Source organism: Pseudophryne corroboree, chromosome 3, assembly GCF_028390025.1.
Source record: "Pseudophryne corroboree isolate aPseCor3 chromosome 3, aPseCor3.hap2, whole genome shotgun sequence".
In the NCBI taxonomy this organism is placed as follows: Eukaryota; Metazoa; Chordata; class Amphibia; order Anura; family Myobatrachidae; genus Pseudophryne; species Pseudophryne corroboree.
The window spans coordinates 716,017,074-716,038,972 of NC_086446.1; the positions used below are offsets into that span (position 1 = coordinate 716,017,074).

The 21,899-nt window shown below is 45.2% G+C and overlaps 1 protein-coding gene and 1 pseudogene across 5 annotated transcripts in view; one reads left to right on the forward strand and one right to left on the reverse strand.

Annotated features, from left to right (window-relative positions):
- Positions 1 to 21,899, forward strand: part of EEF1AKMT2 (EEF1A lysine methyltransferase 2) — a 161,689-nt gene that overhangs the window by 94,880 nt on the left and 44,910 nt on the right. The window lies entirely within an intron of this gene.
- Positions 13,390 to 13,508, reverse strand: LOC134895672 (5S ribosomal RNA; annotated as a pseudogene).

Here is a 21,899-nt window from a genome sequence, read left to right on the forward strand (position 1 = left end):
TGAAAAGGTCGCTGTTGTCGGGACTGTAGACCATTCCGAACGGGGAGGTAAAGGTAGCATCCTCTGCTTTGGAGTGATTGGGGGTACGGTGGAAGAGTCTCCATCAGTGGGGATGCCTACTTTGGACAGTAGGGATTGAGCCTCAGACAGGTTTCTGGCCGTCAGCAATGTCCCTTGATGCCAGACCAGGATACGGAATGGAAAGCCCTAACGGTTTTTGATGTTGTGCTGAGAAAGTCTCGAAGTGACAGGTTTAAAGTCCCTGCGTTTAGCTAAGCTGATCGGGGAGAGGTCTTGAAAGATCTGCAAGGGAGCATTCTCGAAGGTAACAGAACGCAGTCGGCGAACCTCCTTCATAATGGCCTCTTTCGCAGTAAAGTAATGCATTCTGAGGATAACGTCCCTGGGTCGGGAGGAATCCTGTGAGCGAGGACGAAGAGCACGGTGAGCACGGTCTAGAAGAAGGTGATCTTCGGGGGTGTCAGGGGAGAGCTGGGTAAAGAGGCGTTTAAGGTATAGGTCGAGATGGGAGGACTCTACATCCTCTGGGACACCCCGGATCCTCAAGTTGTTTCTTCTTGCCCTATTGTCCTGGTCCTCATGATCCTCCTGCAGTTGAGAAATATCTTGGCGCATCTGCTGGAAGTCTTTTTTTACCTCCTTTAGGCATCTTGCGAGGGCGTAGGAGACGAGGATAATTGAGAAAGAAGTAGGTAGCTGGGTTGCTCCAGTAGCTCGGCTCAGGGCCAAGAGGGGAGAGAGACAGGACGTTTAGGGGTGAGACATTGGGGGGTCAATAAAGAGCACCAGGCGAGTCACGTAGCAGCTTAGGGGAGAAAACTGTGGTTCTGTAGGGGCCCTGCGTGGCTCAGAGATACAGGCAGGGTCAAGCAGATAGGTGGAAATATAAAAAAATTAATCCTGGTGTCAATGGAGCCTTTCACCACACGGGGGAGCCAAACAGTCAGAGATGAATCCTGCAGTGTACAGAACCCAACTTCCCCTTCATGGAGAAAAAAAAGAAAAAGAAAAAAAAAAGTGTGTGTGTGTGTATATATGTATGTATATATATATATATATATATATTTATATAAATGGGCCACCTGTGTGGGTACTCACCCCCCTCCTGGGGCAATGCAGGGGTCACAGAAGGCAGGGGGGAGTCTGGTCACGGTCCAGCCAGTGACCAGGGCTCCTATAGCTCTGCTCAGGTAGGGGGGAGATCCGGCATGGGAGCCGCCACACAGGGCACCCGGACGGCCACACTCCTCGGGCATCGCTGTGCAGGTAAGCCCCCGGGGGAAGTTGCAGCGGGGGCGGGGAGGCCGGCAGCGCCAGGAGCGAGTGGAGGATGAAGCCGCACGGGCGCACGGAGGTCCGCGGCGGGCGGCGGAGAGATGAGCGCAGCACCGGAGCCTGAGTGTCCAGAGGTCCTCTCTCGTCTTCCTCCCCGGGTCCCGGCCAGTAGTGGAGGCAATCAGGTGGCAGTGGGGAGCGGCGGGTCCGGCGCTGACGGGGAGTGCAGCAGGGGACACAGCAGCAGGATGTCGCGGGCGGCTCCGTCTCGCCGCCCGTCAGGTCCCCAAAATCGAGGTCCCGGCTCAGTGGACGTGGGTAGGCCGCAACCCGCGGAGTCTACCTAAGCCGTCTCCCGATTCCGCGGCGCTTACCCACGGGGGTGAGGGTGGTTGATTTAGGAGTGGGGTACTGATGGGGTGGGGGGAGGGCCGCGTTTAAGGTGACCAGGAGGGTTTTTGTGAAGGCAGCAGGCCGGAGCTCGTATTGAAAGCAGCCACCTCAGTTGGCAGCCAAGCCACGCCCCTGTGCAAATTGTTTTAGCTTTATCTAGGGCAGGCATTCCCAACCAGGGTCCTCAAGGCACACTAACAGTGCAGGTTTTAGTGATATCCAGGCTTCAGCACAGGTGACTTAATTAGCAGCTCAGTTATTTTGATTTAATCATCTGTGCTGCAGCCTGGATATCACTAAAACCTGCACTGTTGATATGTTTTGAAGACCGTGGTTGGGAATGCCAGCTCTAGGGTCTCTTGAAAAATACAAGGCAGATCCAGGTGCAGGTTGATCCACCTTGGGCTATGTTTACACAAACATTATCCAGTATAGCTGAATGGATAATTCCTCCAACTCCTGTACCAGGGATAGGTTACACGATTAACCCTTACTTGTAGCTTCCCACCTGCGGTTTATCACTTCCAGCAGCAGCCTCTCAAAAGAAAAAGGCTGATAAGCCAGTGGTAAGTAAATCTTCATCCTCACAGGCTACACATGTTTCAGATGAGGATTCATAGGAGGATGAAAGCTCAATAAACTCTGCTTCGGCATACGAAGAGGAGGAGGAAGGTCTCAGCTCAGTGGATATAGCGGAGTTAATTAAAGCAATGAAAGCCATTCTATCCTAAGAGCAGGCTTTCCCAACCACGGTCCTCAAGGCACACTAACAGTGCATGTTTTAGTGATATCCAGGCTTCAGCATAGGTGACTTAATTAGTAGCTAAGTTATTTTGATTTAACCATCTGTGCTGCAGCCTGGATATCACTAAAACCTGCACTGTTGGTGTGCCTTGAGGACCGTGGTTGGGAATGCCTGCCTTAGAGGATTCAGCAGAGCCTGTGTTAAAAACCAAGGCACCTGTGTTTAAATGTCCCAAAACAGTTAAGACTGAGTTTCCAAGGTCAGATTAGCTGACGGAAATCATGGAAGAGGCTTGACCTACGCCCAATAAGAAGTTTAGAATTCCTAAGAAATAGAATTCCAATTATCCTCTTCCAGCAGGGATTGTTTAAAAAGGGAGGTGGCTCCTAAAGTAGATACGCATGTGATTCGATTAGTGTAAAAATCTTCATTACCTTTCCCTTCAACATCATTAAATGAGGTCACGGTTAGGAGAGTGGATGGTTTTTAAAAAAAACATTTTTTCCCTGTCTGGGGCAGTCATAAGGCCAGCCATGGCTTCAGCTTGGATGGCAAAGGCAGTGGCTGCCTGGGCTGATGCATTGGAGGGGGATTTTTCAACAGCATCTAGAGAGCAAAAATCCCATATAGCACATATAAAACAGGCTGCAATGTTTTTGGAAGAAGCAGCACTGGATATGGGTACTATTGCCTCCAGGGCTTCAGCTTCAACAATCGCTGTTTGCAGAGCAGTTTGACTACGTACCTAGAAAGCTGATTCAGAATCTAAGAAGGTTTTGCATTCTTTATGCCTTTTTCTGTAGATATTCTTTTTGGTAAAGAATAGACAGATATTTTGCAGTCAGAAGCAGACTCCAAGATGGTAAAGTTTCCTTCCACATACAATTTCAAACCTAAAGTTCCGGCTTTTCGGCCCTTTCGGTCTCAAGGAAAAGCTAAAGGAAAAAGTGATGGCAGGCAGTCCCAATACAACAAGTCTGATAAGACTAAAAAGTATTGGGCTACCAGAGGACCGGGTTTTAAAACGGATAATAAGTCATCAGCCTGATGGTGCGGGCCTGCACCTGGGGGATGCCAGGGTGGGGTGGCGACTTCTTCAGTTTGCACAGATCTGGCAGCAGCCTACAACAGATTCCTCGGTGCAGGAAGCGGTATCTCAAGGTTATGCTTTTGCCTTCAAGAAGCACCCTCCTCAATATTTTTTTTGTTTTTGTTTGTACCAGCCCATCTCGGGTAGAGACGAAGGCCAGGGCTTTGCAAGAGGCAGTTCAGAAATTGCTTCAGTCAGGAGTAGTCATTCCAGTTCCTCCTGCGCAACGAGGTCAGGGTTTTTACTCCAACCTGTTTCTAATTCAGAAACCAAATGGGAAACCATCAGGGAGGGGCCCATTTTCAATCTCAAAGTGCTGAACAAGTACATTTGGGTACCTCTGTTTCATATGGAGACTTTACGTTCCATCATTTTGGCAATGGAACCAGGGGATTATATGGTATACCTGGATATACAGGCTGCTTACCTACATGTTCCTATAGCACTTTCCCATCAGTGCTGTCTCAGGTTCACTATCCTCCAACAGCATTTTCAGTTCCAGGCACTACCTTTTGGGTTAGCCACAACCCCCAGAGTATTTACCAAGATTATGGTGGTAATGGCAGCTTATCACCGCCAGCAGGGGATAAGAATTTTTCCATACCTTGACGATCTTTTAATTCTGGCTCAGTTGCAGGAATTGCTCCTATGTCATCTGCAACAGACAATAACGTGTCTGCAGAACCACGGGTGGCTCCTAAATTGGGCAAAATTGTCTCTGGTTCCGTCACAGCGGATGACTCACTTTGGGGCTGTACTGGATTCAAGTCTTCAGAGAGTAATGTTACCTCTGAACAAGATATCCAAGGTTCAGTCAAGGATTCAGGACTTGCTACACAGTCAAAAGGTATCCATTCACGCAGCAATACGTGTGATGGGATTGATGGTGTCAACATTCGACATGGTGGAGTATGCACAGTTCCACTCGAGGCCTCTGCAACAGCTGATTCTTGCCGAATGGAATGGGTTGCATCAGACGATTAAAAACGCAGACTATGGTTCTTACGATAGAAGTAAGAAGGTCATTAGCCAGGTGGCTACAGACAACCCATCTGTACAAGGGGAGACCCTTTTGGATATCAGATTGGGAAATTCTGACAACAGATGCCAGTCTCCAGGGCTGGGGAGCAGTGTCAGGAAGGTTGTGTTTCCAGGGGAAATGGACCAAGGAAGAAGGTTGCCTGCCAATAAATATATTGGAACTTCGGGCCAATATACATGGCACTGATTCAGGCAAAGGACATTCTTCAGGGAAAACCAGCCCAGATCCACTCTGACAATGCGACGGCAGTAGCGTACCTCAACCATCAGGGAGGAACTCGCAGCCGAAAAGCGATGAAGGAAGTAAGTCACATACTAAAGTGGGCAGAACTTCATCATCCATCCTTGTCCGCAGTGTTCGTTTCAGAAGTCCTAAACTGGGAAGGGGATTTTCTCAGTCGACACGCCTTTAATGCAAGCGAATGGGCTCTACACCGGAGGTCTTCCAGACTCTAGTATACAAGTGGGGGTTGCTAGAGAGAGATCTCATGGCGTCCCATCAGAACAACAAAGTTCTCGCATACGGGTCAAGAACAAAGGATCCCAGAGCGATCTTTGTGGATGCCTTGTCAGTGAGATGGGACTTTCATCTGGCTTATGTGTTTCCTCCAATCACCCTATTATCCAGGGTGGTGAGAAAGATAAAGCAAGGAAAGGTTGCCGTGATACTAATAGCTTCGGCTTGGCCCAGAAGACATTGGTACACAGATCTGCAGAGAATGTCGATGGATGCTCCACTCCTGCTCCCTCAACGTCCAGATCTACTGATGCAGGGTCCATGTTATCACAGACATCTGCATTGACTGTCTTTGATGGCGTGGCTCTTGAAACATCTATCCTGAAGTCAAGAGGATTCTCACAACAGGTAATTCAAACAATGCTTAGAGCAAGGAAACCTTCCTCAGCTCGCATTTATCACTGAATATGGCAAACCTATATTCATTGGTGCAGTGAACGGAAAATGGACCTTAGGTCTGTCAGAGTTTCCAGGGTCTTAGCATTCCTTCAGGCAGGAATGGATAAAGGTTTGAAAGTGGCTTCCTTGAGAGTGCAAGTGTCAGCATTGACTGTGTAGTTCCAAAAGAAAATTGCCAACTTACAGGATGTGCAAACTTTTTTCCAGGGAATGCTGCGCATTCAACCTCCTTTTGTTCCTCCTACAGTGCCTTGGGACTTAAATTTACTCCTAAAGGCCCTTCAAGTTGCCCCATTTGAACCACATAACAATGTGGATCTTAAATGGTTAACAGCTAAAGTTCCCTTTCTACTGGCCATGGCGTCAGCTAGAAGAGTATCAGATTTAGGGGCATTGTCATGTCGTTCCCCATTTCTGATTTTTTTTTTTTAATCCAGATAAAGCAGTTCTCAGAACGAGATCTGGGTATCTTCCCAAGGTGGTGTCTAAATTCCACCTTAACGAAGAAATTGTAGTCCCGGCTTTCCAGGTACCGGGCCTTTCTGCGGGGATGCATCGCTGGACGTGGTCCGTTCCTTAAGGATCTACGTGGATCGTACCAGTGCCATCAGAAAGACAGATTCTCTCTTCATTCTCTACGGATTTCACAAGAGAGGATGGTCTGTTGATAAGCAGACACTGGCAAGGTGGCTTCGGATGACTATTTCAGAAGCATATTCTCAAGCTGATCTCCCTGTTCCGGCTAATGTCTGCTCACAAAACTCGTAAAGTAGGTCCATCATGGGCAGCACAACGTGGTGCTTCAGCAGAACAGATATGTAAGGCAGCCACGTTGTCTACCATTAACACATTTATTAGACATTGTGCAAGGATACCTTTGCCTCTCATGGCGCTGAATTCGGGCGAAGGATTCTCCTGTACAATTGGGAGCATCCACACCACAAAATTGCTTTGGGAAATCCCAATGTTATCCTGTGGACCCTGCCGGAGAAATATACGTTATGGTAAGAACTTGATAACGGTATTTCTCCTAAGTCCATAGGTTCCACAGGGATCCCGCCCTGACGCACCTGATTTGAGGATCCTTTTACTCACTAACCTCTTCCTTCTTGTACGGAAGGGTGTGTATGTGTGTTCTTCTCACCTGATTAGGGCTATCTATGATGCTCCTGCCTTGAGCTTTGGAATACAACTGATTTGCCTTAGCCAGGAGGTGGGAATATATGGACGGGTCCATTGCATGCTGGGAGGCCGAAAAGCTTTGACTGATTGGTGCAAATCCGCTGTCGCTTCATCATATCCCAGTGTTATCCTGTGGAACCTGTGGACTTAGGAAAAACACCATTACCAACGGTAAGTTCTTACCATAAGGTATATTTCATGTAAGGCACAGTGTTCCTCTTTCCCAGGGGGTTCACTAGTGTGTACTCCATGTAGTGTCCCTTTTCAGGTTAGTGGGGCAGAACCAGCATGGCTGGACTTCATTAGGGGAATGATTTCCACAATCTCTACTAATGAGTAAGAGACGCAATACTTAAGACAATCTATGACTGAGTTTATGAAAAGAGACTCAGTACCCAAACCAGCGTCTCAGTCCCCTGCCATTTGTCCACAAAAACGCACTTTGGCCCATATCCTACAGTCTGACTCGGATGATGAGGGGTCAGAAATGGAGGAGGGTGAGGTGGACTCAGTGGTTGGGGAGGGTACTCTGTCACAGTGAATAGAGGCTCTCATAGAAGCTATCATAGAAGTTCTAAATATCCCTGATAAGGTGACAGAGGAGAGTGAGGAATCTTATTTTAATATATAGAAGAAATCCTCAGCCACTTTTCATATGTCAAAGGAACTAAATGCCCTGTTTGAAGAACCGCGGGTTAATCCTTATAGGAAATTTCAAATCCCTAGAAGGTTGTTGTCATCCTTTCCTTTTCCTTCTGAAGATAGGAAAAAATGGGAAAATCCACTGATAGTGTGTCAAGAATCTGGTATTTGTGAATCCGGAGTCAGGTTGAAGTCTGTATATGCTGCTGAGATCTCGCCACAGAGTTGATGCAGTTGGAATGCAGGCTGATGAGAGGAGACAGTAAATTAACCAGGCTTGTAACTGGGTTATTACTGTAATCAGGATGGTATTAGAAACTCCCCTTGTGCTGGAATCCGATTGGTATTGCAGAAGAGTGTTCAGTAACATAGAAACATAGAAACATAGAATTTGTCGGCAGATAAGAACCACTTGGCCCATCTAGTCTGCCCCTTTTTTTTTTTTTTATATTATTTTTATCTCTGACCTTATTTGATCCTTATTTCTTTGTAAGGATATCCTTATGTCTATCCCATGCATGTTTAAATTGCTCTACTGTTTAAGCCTCTACCACCTCTGATGGGAGGCTATTCCACTTGTCCACTACCCTTTCTGTGAAATAATTTTTCCGCAAATTTCCCCTGAACCTCCCCCCCTCCAGTCTCAGTGCATGTCCTCGTGTCTTATTGCTTCTCTTCATTTGGAGAATGTTTCCTTCCTGGACTTTGTTAAAACCCTTGATATATTTGAAAGTTTCTATCATGTCCCCCCTTTCCCTTCTCTGCTCCAAACTATACATATTGAGATTTCTTAGTCTTTCTGGGTATGTTTTGTGATGTAGGCCATGCACCATTTTAGTTGCCCTCCTTTGTACAGTTTCTAATGTATTAATATCCTTTTGAAGATATGGCCTCCAGAACTGAATACAGTATTCTAGATGAGGCCGTACCAATGACCTATACAGTGGCATTATTACTTTCTTTCTGCTGCTGATTCCTCTCCCAATGCAGCCAAGCATCTGACTAGCCTTCCTCATTGCCTTGTTACATTGCTTACCTGCCTTTAAGTCATCTGAAATAGTGACTCCTAGATCCCTTTCCTCCTCAGTAGTTTCCAGTATAGTGCCATTAATACTGTATTTAGCTTTAGGATTTTTGAGACCCAAGTGCATGATTTTGCATTTTTTGGCATTAAACTGTAATTGCCAGACTCTTGACCATTCCTCTAGTCTACCTAGATCCTCAATCATTTGTTTTACCCCACCTGGTGTGTCTACCCTGTTGCATACCTTTGTGTCATCTGCAAAAAGGCATACTTTCCCTTTAATGCCATTTGCAATGTCACCAATAAAGATATTAAAAAGCACTGGTCCGAGTACAGATCCCTGGGGTACTCCACTGGTAACATTTCCCTCCTGTGAATGCACTCCATTTACCACAACTCTGTTTTCTATCCTTCAACCAAGATCTTATCCATTCAATAATCCTAATATCCAATCCCAAACTTTCAAGTTTATTTAGCAGTCTGCGATGTGGAACTGTGTCAAAAGCCTTACTAAAGTCTAGATAAGCTATATCCATGGCTCCACCTTTATCCATCACTTTAGTCACACAATCAAAAAAGTCAATAAGATTTGTTTGACATGATCTCCCCCCAGTGAATCCATGCTGTTTGGGATCCAGTAAATTGCCGGATTTGAGATAATCTACAACTCTTTCTTTTAAGAGTGTTTCCATCAATTTCCCTACTACTGATGTAAGACTCACTGGTCTGTAGTTGTTTGCCTCTTCCTTGCTTCCACTTTTGTGCAGTGGGACTACGTTTGCTCTTTTCCAGTCCCCTGGAATTACTCCTGTAGCTAATGACTGGTTGAATAATTCTGTCAATGGTGCTACCAGCACCTCTTTAAGTTCTTTTAGTATCCTTGGATGTATCCCATCTGGCCCCATAGATTTGTCCACTTTCAGCTTTGAGAGTTCTGTTAGGACCTTCTCCTCTGTAAATGTACTTGTTTCATTTTCCTGAATATCCCTGCAACTTAACTGTGGCCCCTTCCCCTCTCTTTCAGTAGTAAATACTGAGCAAAAATAATCATTAAGATGATCTACTATTAAATTGTCTCCTTCAACAAGACTCCCAGTGTCCGTCTTTAGTTTTATAATTCCGCCTTTTGTTTTTCTCCTTTCGCTTATATACCTAAAAAAAGTTTTGCCTCCTTTACCCACTGACTGGGCCATTTTCTCCTCAGCTTGTGCCTTTGCACATCTGATTACCTTCTTTGTCTCCTTCTGTCTAACAAGATATATCTTTTTGTCTTCATTATTTTGTGTCTGCTTATATTTCCTAAAAGCCATCTTTTTTGCTCTCACAATATTTGCTACTTCTTTTGCAAACCACACTGGCTTCCTTTTCCTTGTGTTTTTCCTAACAGTTTTGATACAAAGGTCTGTTGCCTTCAATATTGCACATTTTAATGTTTCCCACCTCTCCTGCACTGTTTCCAAGTTCCTCCACTCTGCCAAAGAATCGCTTACACATTTTCCCATCCCTACAAAATCAGCCTTCCTAAAATCCAACACCTTTGTTTTTGTATGGGACGAGTCAGTCTCTGTCTTAATGCTGAACCATACTGCTTGATGATCACTGGATCCCAGGTTTTCACCCACTTTTACGTCTGATAATCTGTCTCCATTTGTAAGTATTAAGTATAATATTGCGTCTTTCCGAGTGGGCTCCCTCACCAGGCTTGGACTGGGTTATTACTGCTCCAGTAATGGAGTGAACTCTTGTATGATGGTAGGAACCGGAACCGGACTGGAAACTGGAGTAGGATCGGATGTTACCAATGTTTGGCCAGAATGAGAATCGGGAAGTTAATTAGCAGGCTGGAATCGTCTGTGCAGCCCAGGAAGGGTCAGACACAGACTCAAGAACAGATGTCAGGTGAATGCAGCTTAGTGAGAAAAAACTGCACCATAGAGGAAATACAAGCTACAAGCAGGAGCTCAGGAACTCTTCACCTAGATGAGACTAGTAGGACTGCAGCAAAGAAGGCTAATAAGATATTAGCATGCATAAAACGGGGTATTGATGCTAGGGACGAGAGTATTATACTCCCGTTATATAAATCACTAGTGAGGCCACACCTTGAATACTGTGTACAATTCTGGGCACCGTACTACAAAAAGGATATCCTGGAGCTAGAAAAGGTACAGAGGAGGGCGACCAAACTAATTAAGGGCATGGAGACGATGGAATACAAGGAAAGGCTTGAAAGACTAGGCATGTTTACATTGGAGAAGCGGAGACTAAGAGGGGATATGATCTACATCTACAAATATATAAGGGGACAATACACAGAGCTTGCGCGGGACCTGTTTTTGGTTAGATCAACACAGAGGACTCGTGGACACTCGCTCAGGTTAGAGGAGAGGAGATTCCGCACAATACGGCGTAAAGGCTTTTTCACGGTAAGGACAATACGTGTTTGGAATTCCCTGCCCGAGGGAGTTGTAATGGCGGAATCTGTCAACACCTTTAAGAATGGGTTAGATAAATTCCTAATGGATAAGGATATCCAGGGGTATGGTGCATAGTCATGCATTATAGTTACTATAAATAGGGATAAAATGCAACGGCTGACAGCAGCATCAGTCAGAAATTTTAGTCAAATCATCATGCATAGGAGACCACAAATAGGTTGAACTCCATGGACAATTGTCTTTTTTCAACCTCAGATACTATGTTACTAGGCTAGACAGTGCACTGACGATTTTGCATAGCCAGTGCTGGGTATTTATACCACTGGGGTGGCTGGAGTGAATCGGGTGACGGAGCCTTGTCCTGGCTGGGTATGGATTGACTGATTTACGGTCAGCTGACCGGGACCAATATGGCAGTGCCCAGGCCTCGGTGCTGGAATGGATTGCGGCCCCGTATCCTCTAGAAAGCATGGCTGAGAGCGCTGCTTGGGAACCAGGGAGCGGACACGGTTGGTCACAAGTGTAGACTTCATGCTGGAAAACCGTGGCCCTCGATGACATGTACAGTAAGTGACCCGTCTGCAGGGAAGTCCACGCCGATTTGTGACATAGTGGATGCATCAGTATCCAGACTTTCACGAAAAATTTTATTGCCTGTCCCGGGTGTAGCCTCTCTAAAAGACATGGCTAATCGTAAAGTTAAGACTACGCTCAAATCCTTGTATACAGCTGCTGGGGTGACCCAAAGACCCACTATAGCATGTGAGTGGATTATAAGAGCCATTGCTAAATGGTCGGGTAACCTGATTGAAGGGTTAGACACCTTGCCTCAGGAGGAGGTTATCTTGTTCCTGCAGCATATAGAGGACTCTGCAAATTTTATAGTGGTAGCCATAATAGAAATAGGCTTGCTTAATGCACGCACTACAGCTATGGCAATGTCTGCACGCAGGGGTTTATGTGGCTACGCCAGTGGACTGCGAATGCGGACTCCAGGAAAGGCATGGCAGGCCTCCCTTTCACAGGCAAGGCCTTATTTGGAGATGAACTACACAAATGGCTCTCCAAAGCTACTGTGGGTCAGTCCACATACCTTTTCTTCTGCAGCTCCCCCAGCTAGGAAGGCCTACTCGGGTCCCAATTTATAGTCCTTTCAGACTGCCAAGTTTAGGGGCAAACCCAGAGGTTCTTCTACCACAACCAGAGGCGCTAGAGGTAAACCACGCAAACCTGGAACTGCCGGTTCACAGGAACAGGGCTCCAGCTTTGCTTCCTCAAAACCTTCAGCAAGACGATGGACCGCGATGTCTGGAAGACTGGCAGGTGGTAGCCTGGCTAAAATTCTTCAGTCACATCTGGACAAGTTCGTGCCAGGATCCCTGGATCATAGATCTTATTTCCCAGAGCTACAGACTGGAGTTCCAGGAGCTCCCACCTCACAGATTCTTCAAATCAGGCTTACCAGTTTCACAAGAGGCAAGTATAACTTTACAGGACGCTATTCAAAAACTGATACAGACTCAGGTCATTGTTCCAGTTCCACCTCATCTACAAAACAAGGGGTACTATTCCAACTTGTTTGTAGTACCAAAACCGGATGGTTCGGTGAGGCTGATTCTGAACCTCAAGCCGTTGAACCCGTACTTACGAATATTCAAATTCAAGATGGAGTCTCTGAGAGTGGTGATCTCAGGTCTGGAGGAAGGGGAATTCCTAGTGTTTCTGGATATCAAGGATGCGTACCTTCACATTCCAATGTGGCCACCTCATTAGGCTTATCTATGGTTTGCATTGCAGGACTGTCACTACCAGTTCCAGGCCCTGCCATTTGGTCTCTCCACTGCAACAGAGTGTTCACCAAAATGATGGCAGAGATGATGTTTCTACTCAGCAAACAGGGAGTGAACATAGTTCTGTACCTGGACGATCTTCTGATAACGGCACCGTGCAGGGAGCGGTTGTTGGACAGCATTGGCCATTCAACCAGACTAGTACTGGATCACGGGTGGATTCTAAACCTACCAAAATCTTACCTAGAACCGAGATAGAGGCTTCCTTTCCTGGTAATGATACTGGACACAGAGTCTGAGAGCAACAACAGTATGGAGAAAAAAAGAGACTCTTTTGTGGGCGCACTCTTTACTTTTAAATGCTATAATATATGAAATATTACAGATAAATATCAATATAGATGTAAAATATAACTTTTATTAATATCATAGAATAAAAATAGTCAGTGGTCAATAAGGTAACAATCAGATAATGTGAGGAAGTAACTATCAAGTAAGTGCTGATACTTGATAACACAAGAAAAATTGAAATAAACTGGATAATAATTCAATTAATAACACTTAAATGCTGATAATCGCATAATAAGTTACCAGCTGCCAAAATGCAATAAGAGTGCTTTAAGGAGTTAACATAAATTGTTCTAAAGACACGTAAGCTGCCAATATGTATTGGCCCCGTATTCATCCAACATGAAACCGTTGTAAGGCTGGGATGTTGGAGACTGAAGATTGCAATTTTGCCAATTTTGATAAGAGAAAAATCAGTAAGAGATAAAATAGCAAGGTGAATCTGCTGTCAGTGTTAGACTCTGAGCATGATGGACCAATATGAGCTCTACTACACTGGGTCTTCCTCAAGGGTCGCCCACTGGAGTACTGACCAAGCCCAACACTGATTAGCTTCCAAGATCAGACGGCTTTGGGCGTTTCCAGTGTGGTATGGTAGTAGAGAGATACGAACGACAGCAGAAACTCTGGAATCACTGATGAGAGTTCACGAAATAAGTAGTATAAGGGAGAAAGATGGATCTGCTGCCAATGTTAGATAGGGGTGAACCCTGAATCAGTGGTGAGTCCACGAAAATAGATAGATGAGAATAAGAAAAAAATAAGAAGAAGATGGAGAGCAAGTAAACGTGCCAAAGGATGCCCTTACTGACAATTAGAAAATCAATTAACTTTTCTGAATAATTGTTACCAGTTAATGGCATATAATGGAGATTAACAGGCACCTATACTGACTGTAAATAAATCAGATGGATTATGGTCAGATTCTGCACAACAGTGATAAAGATAACAAAGTATCAGGACTGTAATGTAACAAATATGTTTCTAGTACCAGATACAGACAAGTCTCAGTAATTGAGCCCAAAAAAGGGGAGATGACAATGTAACGGATACTCAGACTGTGAGTACATATAGATAGTATGCAAAAATATGATGCAAGTTTAAACACAGTCAAATTAAGGATAAGCAATGCAATAGAAAAATTAGATAAACGTCTAGGCTGATGCTACCCACAACTTATTCTGGGAAAATAAAGATTAATTATGTTGGGGTTTCACAGGGGAGAAAAACCGCACAAGAAGGGATAGAAATTGCAATGCTGGGGGTGAGTAAGTCAATGAACTGATATTACCCGCAGTGAATATTAATTGAAGAATCTCGATCCTGATGTATGGAATCTCCGTCACTGAAGGGGATGCCTGTGGTGGCCGTAGGGGAAAGCACCAAATGCAGGTAGCTGCCAACGTCCCGTGTCTGTAAATGACAATCGCGGGCTGAAGTCCTGCAGCAGTGGATCCCTGTTGATAAAAAACGAGAGGTGCGGCTAGGCTGGAGGGATGTGCGGCGCAGACGGGAGTCTGTGTCCTCGTACGGCAGTCAGTCTCTGGAGTGGCGAGTGGACAGCCGCAGGTGATCGGTGAAGTTCATGCAGCCGCACGGATCGGGTGAGAGTGGGTGCTGCAGGCAGAAGAGAGATGGACACTCCAACGTCAGAAACGGTCTCAGTGGATAAGCAGGATGATTCAGCAGGGCTGGAAGGGCGCAGGGCAGCGGCAGGTGTCGATGGATGTACGGCACTTCAGAAAGGCAGTCGGTGGAAGATCGGAAGACGCGTTTCACCCGTAAGCCGGGCTTGATCACTTCCTGTTGTGGGCTGCGTCCCTGCAGGTTTTTCAACATGGTCGGAGCCGGTTCTCTGACCAATCATTGGACGAGTGTATTTCAAAGCAGCTGAGCTGAATAAACGGATTAGGTCCTTGTCAGCTGCACTCATCATTATATTCAGAGATAGATTAGATTCGGCAAGGAAAGCCCTCAGATGATGCCACATAAAAAGGAGATATATGATTAAAAACAAAAGCAAAAAAATTTGGTTTAAAAACACAGCCAAAAAAGAGTATACAATAAATGTTTGATAAAACATAACTTTTCCATGATTTGTATGGTAAGGCCACAAGTGGCTTATTCGTGTTACTAAATAATAAGTAATATCCATGTAGGTATTAAAATTCAGAGATTCTAAACCGATGGCCTGGGGTGTTAAGTCTGGGAAAACACTAGGCTACCGGTGCTTAACAATTGTGCCGGACAGACGCTATCTGTGGGAGATGTAGTCCCAATGACATTAATTCACCCTCTATAGAAAAAATAAATAAATATAATATAAAGTATGTCATATCTGTGTGTAGTCTGACATACCTAAGTAAAAGTGACAGAAAATAAACATAATATCAGATAAATGAGAGTGGAATAAATATGAGGATTAAGAAGATATAAATGTAAATGAGACAATGACTCATGAAATTGATAATTATTGATAACCCTCTGGGTGATAATCTATAATTGAATATTATGGTAAAAGCTAACAAAAAATCATTTAACAAAGGTGAAAAAATTATTTAATGGTAGTAATGATAAGATATTAGTAATGATAGTAGTAAGTGGAGGACATACAGCCCTTGATGGGGATTGCGATAAAAAAAATCACTGACGAATAACTATAACAATGAAACATAGGTGAGGTAGTGTATGTGAGAATTAAAACAAAAATGATGTGTGAAAAATCCAAAATGACAAGATGTGATGTGGATCACTAGAAATGACTGTGTGATAGAAGCAAAAAAAGGGGGAACAGAAATGATGTGTGTAGTGAATGAGAGGGAAAAGGGTCAGGGGAGATGAATCAAGGTTAAGAGAAAAGGGGGGAAAAGGAGGGAATGGGGTAGCTCAAGGTAATAAGGGGATAATCAGTTACCATTATAGTGTGATTAGGAATGGGATATAGAACAGTGATGATCTGAGTGAAAAAGGTGTTGGGTGAGAGAAAAGGATGTGTTGAATGAGGTGAAGAAAAAAAAAAGGGGGGGGGGTTGTAAAGGTTAGAGCATAAGTGTTGAGGCAATAAAAATGACTGGTACAAAATCCTGGGGCATATGTAGTGAGACAATAAAATTGAATGATGCAAGAAGAGAGGAGGGGGATGAGCGAAGTATTGTGTAGAGGTGTGTATGTCAATGAAAGTAAAGTTGATGTACAACAGCAGATTATTTGGAAACTGGGTCAAAACAGTGATGTGACAGCTCAGTTGTGAATACTGCATGGAAAGAAAAGAAAAAAAAATGGGGGGGGGGGGGGGGGTTTGGAAAGAAGAAGAAAGACGCAAGAAAAAGTGGAGGGGAACCAGTGATTGATTGTATCTTTATAAAAAGACACTGTAGTTAATGTACTCATTGAGACCCATGGGTTTTAGTCCTCCCAATCTGAATGTCCACTCACTTTCTTTTTTAATGAGTTCTTTGCTCAAGTCACCTCCACGTATACCTAAGTGGATTTTCTCTAGCCCAAATGCATGTAACTCATGGGGGGAATCATGGTGTTGAGCGTGAAAGTGTCTCGCTACCGATGTTAATTTCTTCCCTTTTAATAGGTCTGATGAAGCATTCCTAATGGTTCCCATGTGCTCAGGGATTCTGGTTTTGAATTTTCTTACAACTGCAGATCAAACAGTAAACCAGACCTTGTGTGTCACAATTGAAGAACTGTCGCAAGGGGATGTCACGTCCCCATCTATCTTGTACTTGATCTGTTATCTGAATCTGAGGGCAGGCTCTACACTGGCCACAAGGAAAAGATCCTATTACGGTTCTGGATTTGGTGGTTTTATTCGTATAGTGACTCTGGACGAGCATATCCTTCATATTTCTGGATCTTCTCCAACTTATTTGAGGGGTGAAGTCCACAAGGGATGATAGATCTGCATCAAGGTGTAGGACCGGTAGGTGTTTCTGAATCGCCTTTTTGACTTGACGCCATTCCGGGCAAAAAGTGCCCACGAATCGAATATTAGAATTATCACGTTTAGCCTTTGGTTTATCTTGAAAGATCAGAGTATCTCTTTTAATCTTAAAAACAGAATTTTGGGCTCTCTTTAGGGCACGTTTACTGTATCCACGGGCTTGCAAACGCTTCACGAGTTCACGACTTTTTTGTTTGTATACGTTGTTCTCTGTGCAATTACGCCTAAGTCTAAGAAATTCCCCTTTAGGAATATTCTCGATAGTGGGCGGAAAATGCGAGCTTGTTTGGTATAAGATGCTATTAGTGGCCAGTGTCCCATTGTCTGCTTTGTAAATGTTGAGGTCCAGAAATGATACCTTGTTTTTACTTATTGTATGAGTCAGGAAGATATTGAGATTATTGTCATTCAAAAGTTTGATGAAATCCAATAGGAGCTGTTCATTACCGTCCCAAATTACCAGAATGTCGTCTATATACCTAAGCCAATTCAAAATGTGTTGTGTGTACTCCTGATTGTTGTCACAGAACACTATTGTTTGTTCCCACCAGCCGAGGAACAAGTTGGCGTAAGTCGGGGCACACGCTGCTCCCATAACTGTCCCTCGAATTTGTTGGAAAAATTGATCATTGAATGTAAAGAAATTTTTGTTAAGTACAAAGCTTAGCATTTCACAGAGGAAGTCATTGAATTGATTTTGTTCTTTCATATCAAGGAAGAATTTGGTTGCTTGTACCCCTTGGTGGTGAGAAATGCTACTATATAGAGCTTCCACATCAAGGGTGACCAGAATACAATCATCATCTAAATAGACATCATGTAGTTTTCGTAAAAGATCCGAGGTATCTTGCAAATAAGAAGGTAATGTCAAGACATGTTCCCTAAGATGAAGGTCTAAGAACTTGCTGGGTGTTTCCAAAAGTCCTCCATTACCTGAAACGATAGGTCTCCCAGGTGGCTTTTTGATGTTTTTATGCACTTTAGGTAAAAGATAGAATGTGGGAACTTTTGGATTGGTGACTGTAAGATAATTGGCTTCTTGCTGCGTGATGGTTCCAACAGCCAAGGCTTCCTCGATCAAGTGCGTGCACTGTTTATGAAATTTGACTGTGGGGTTGAGTGTCAATTTTAGATAGCATGAAGAGTCCAAGAGTTGTCTCCGTGTGTTAGGGTCTCCTGCCCTGTGCTGCCACGTCGTCATGGCAACCGGGAGACAAGTGCTAGTGGAGTAACCTGAGCGCAGCTGATACTCCGGTTCGGGTCTTTTGCTGTGCAGTGGTTATAGGCTCTGTGCACGGCAGGGGATACGGTGCTGGTTTTTGTGCTCACAGTCTGTGAGGTCTGAGTGGGGCGTGGACAGCACCTGCTTTATAAGGCCTCTTTTCAGGGTAAGCAGATGCTGCTGAATCTCTGTTGGTTAGTCAGTTCATGAAAGTTAGCCAGTACTGTGTAGCTTTGTATTTGTTTGTTGCTTACTGCAAATAGGCCTGGGGATTTGGTATTACACTCTGCCAATCCAGACCTAGCAGTAAGACTGGAGTCAGTCGTTTAGCTTGCTGGGGTTCTGTTATTACTCTGTGAACTTAGCAAGTTTGCGGCTGTATTCTAACACTTGCCTGTCTAATCCTGTCTCACTGTGCTAGGTGTCAGGGGTCAGTTTAGTGGCAGTAAGCTTAAACCTGTGCACTGCAAGTGAGAATCAGGATTGTGGAGGCTCTCCTTGTGTCTATCATTCCATCTCTGACCAAGGAGTTTACTGCCACACCCGTTGGTAACCCTTTAGGGTTTTGCTGTTGCCCTTAGCAACAGCATTTCGGGTTCTCTACGTATTAAAACACAACATCTTGCTTTTTACATCTGAGCAGTTCTAATACAAGGGAGATACCCAGTTCCTTAGCCTCTGGGCTTCTCTGTTCACTGTGTGTGTATTTTGTTACCCTATCACCTTCTGTGTACGTTATGTCATATTCCCCAGTTTGTCTGTGAGTCCATTTGTTTTGCATAACAGTTCAAACACCAGTACATTCCTGCAGACACTGGAGTGCATAACAGTTCTGACACTAGTACTTTCCTGCAGGCACTGGTGTGCATAACATATTCAGCAGCCAAATACTCCTGTTGAAATTTTGTGGGAATATGGAGCATACCCCTCAAAATACGTTGCAACAGGTGGTCGATCAGGTGCAGGTCCTGACTCGACAATTTAATGATTTGTCCATTAAGATGCACACCTCCCAGGCTGCTGGCGGAGCTCCCGCAGCAGCAGCACCTGCAGGGGTTAAGGAGCCGAAAGTAAATCTCCCGGATCGTTTTTCTGGAGATCGCTCGCAGTTCTTTTGTTTCAAGGAGAGCTGCAAGCTATACTTCCGGCTTAGGCCTCAGTCTTCTGGGTCGGAGATTCAGCGGGTGGGCATAGTGATTTCCTTGCTACAAGGAGACCCACAGGTCTGGGCATATGGGTTGCAGCCTGACTGTCCGTCGCTTAAAAGTGTTGATGCTTTTTTTACGGCACTGGGCATGTTGTATGATGACCCTGACAAGACGGCCTCAGCCGAGGCTCAGATTTCGATCCTTAAGCAAGGGCGAAGGCCAGTTGAGGTTTACTGTACGGAGTTTCGGAGGTTGGCCCATGATACCCAGTGGAATGACCCAGCCCTGAGACACCAGTACCGAAGAGGTCTTTCTAACCAGATAAAGGACCAACTGGTACAATATCCCTTGCCTGATAGCTTGGATCAGCTCATGCAGTTATCCATCCGGGTGGATAGACGGCTGAGAGAGCGTAGGCTTGAAAGGGAGACTGAGATTTCCTTCCTTCCCAAGGGAACCTCAGACTCTGAGGAATTTTCTGAGGAGCCTATGCAGATTGGGGCTACCCGCCTCTCCTCGCGTGAGAAGACGCGGAGGAGACAGCAGGGGTTGTGTTTGTACTGTGGGAATAAAGGTCATGTGGTAGTATCATGCCCAGAAAAGCCGGAAAACTTCAGGGCCTGAGGGTGATGGGAAATATCCTGTCAGGCCAGAAGTCAGAATTTCCCAAGAAGACTTTTATCATTCCGGTGACCTTGAAGATCCTCGGTCAAACTGTCAAGACTGAGGCCTTTGTGGACAGTGGGGCCGACGGGGTTTTTATGGACCGCCAATTCGCCCTAAAACACTCTGTTCCCTTAGTACCCTTGGCATCGGAAATTGAGATTTGTGGGTTAAACGGGGAACCATTATCCCAAGGTAAAATTACCTCTTGCACTAGCCAGATTTCTTTGTTTATTGGAGCCACACACTCTGAAAAATTGTCCTTTTATGTGACTGTCTGTACTTTTGCCCCATTGGTGTTGGGGTTACCCTGGTTAAGGGCCCACAATCCTCAATTTGACTGGGTCTCTGGGGAGATTCTTAGTTGGGGTACTGATTGTTTCAGGAGTTGCTTGAGCCTTCCAGTCAGGCTCTCGCAGCTAAGTTTGCCAGGATTGCCAGGGTGTTATGCAGATTTTGCGGACGTGTTCTCCAAAAAAGTTGCAGAGGTACTACCTCCCCATCGCCCCTATGACTGTGCCATTGATTTGTTGCCAAATGCTAAGCTTCCCAAGAGCAGGTTGTACTCCCTGTCACGTCCTGAGACTCAGGCTACGGCAGAGTACATTCAGGAGAACTTGGCTAAGGGATTTATCAGACCTTCACAGTCTCCAGTTGGGTCGGGGTTCTTCTTCGTGGGTAAAAAGGACGGTTCGTTGCGACCCTGCATCGACTTCAGGGAATTGAACCGTATCACGATTAAAAACTCATACCCACTGCCTCTCATTTCGGTCTTGTTTGACCAGCTTCGTACTGCCACCATTTTTTCTAAGATTGACCTACGCGGTGCGTACAATCTAATCCGAATAAGAGAGGGGGATGAATGGAAGACTGCCTTTAATACCCACTCAGGGCATTATGAATATTTGGTGATGCCTTTTGGGCTCTGTAATGCCCCGGCAGTCTTCCAGGATTTCATGAATGATGTGCTCAGGGAATATTTGGATAGATTCTTAGTTGTATACTTAGATGACATCCTAATCTTCTCCCATTCCCTGGAGGAACATCGGAAGCATGTACGCTTAGTCCTCCAGAAACTCAGAGACCACCGGCTTGGGGCGAAGCTGGAGAAGTGCGAATTTGAAGTTCAGCAAATCGCATTTCTAGGATATATTATCTCCCCAGAAGGTTTCCAAATGGAGGGTTCCAAGGTACAGGCAGTCCTGGATTGGGTGCAGCCCACTAGTTTGAAGGCGCTTCAGCGTTTCCTGGGCTTTGCGAATTTTTATAGACGATTTATCGCTGGATTTTCGTCTATAGTGGCGCCCTTGGTGGCACTCACTAAGAAAGGGGCGGATGTTGCTCACTGGTCTTGTGAGGCTAAAGCGGCTTTTGCCCGTCTCAAAAGGGCATTTGTTTCGGCCAAGGTGCTGCGACACCCAGATCCAGAGCGTCCTTTTGTGGTGGAGGTGGATGCCTCTGAGATGGGTATTGGGGCAGTGCTTTCTCAGATGGGAGTGTCTGATAATCGCCTTCATCCCTGTGCTTACTTTTCCCGTAAATTTTCGCCTGCCGAGATGAATTATGACGTGGGTAACCGGGAATTGTTGGCTATTAAGGATGCACTCGAGGAGTGGAGACACTGGCTTGAGGGGGCTAAGTTTGTGGTCTCAATTCTCACTGACCATAAGAATCTGGCATATTTAGAGTCAGCGAAGCGTCTCAATGCCAGGCAGGCACGATGGGCTTTGTTTTTTGCTCGCTTTAATTTTTTGATAACATATCGCCCTGGGTCAAAAAACATCAAGGCTGATGCGCTCTCGCAGAGTTTTGCTCCAATCCAGGAGACCACCGAGGAGCCGTTGCCCATTGTTTCCCCATCATGTATTAAAGTGGGCATTACCCAGGACCTCTTATCATTAGTCCTTAGAGCACAGGAGCAGGCTCCTCCAGACCTTCCGGTAGGTCTTTTGTTTGTGCCTCCTAGGTTAAGACAGCGAGTGTTCCTGGAATTCCATGCCAAGAAG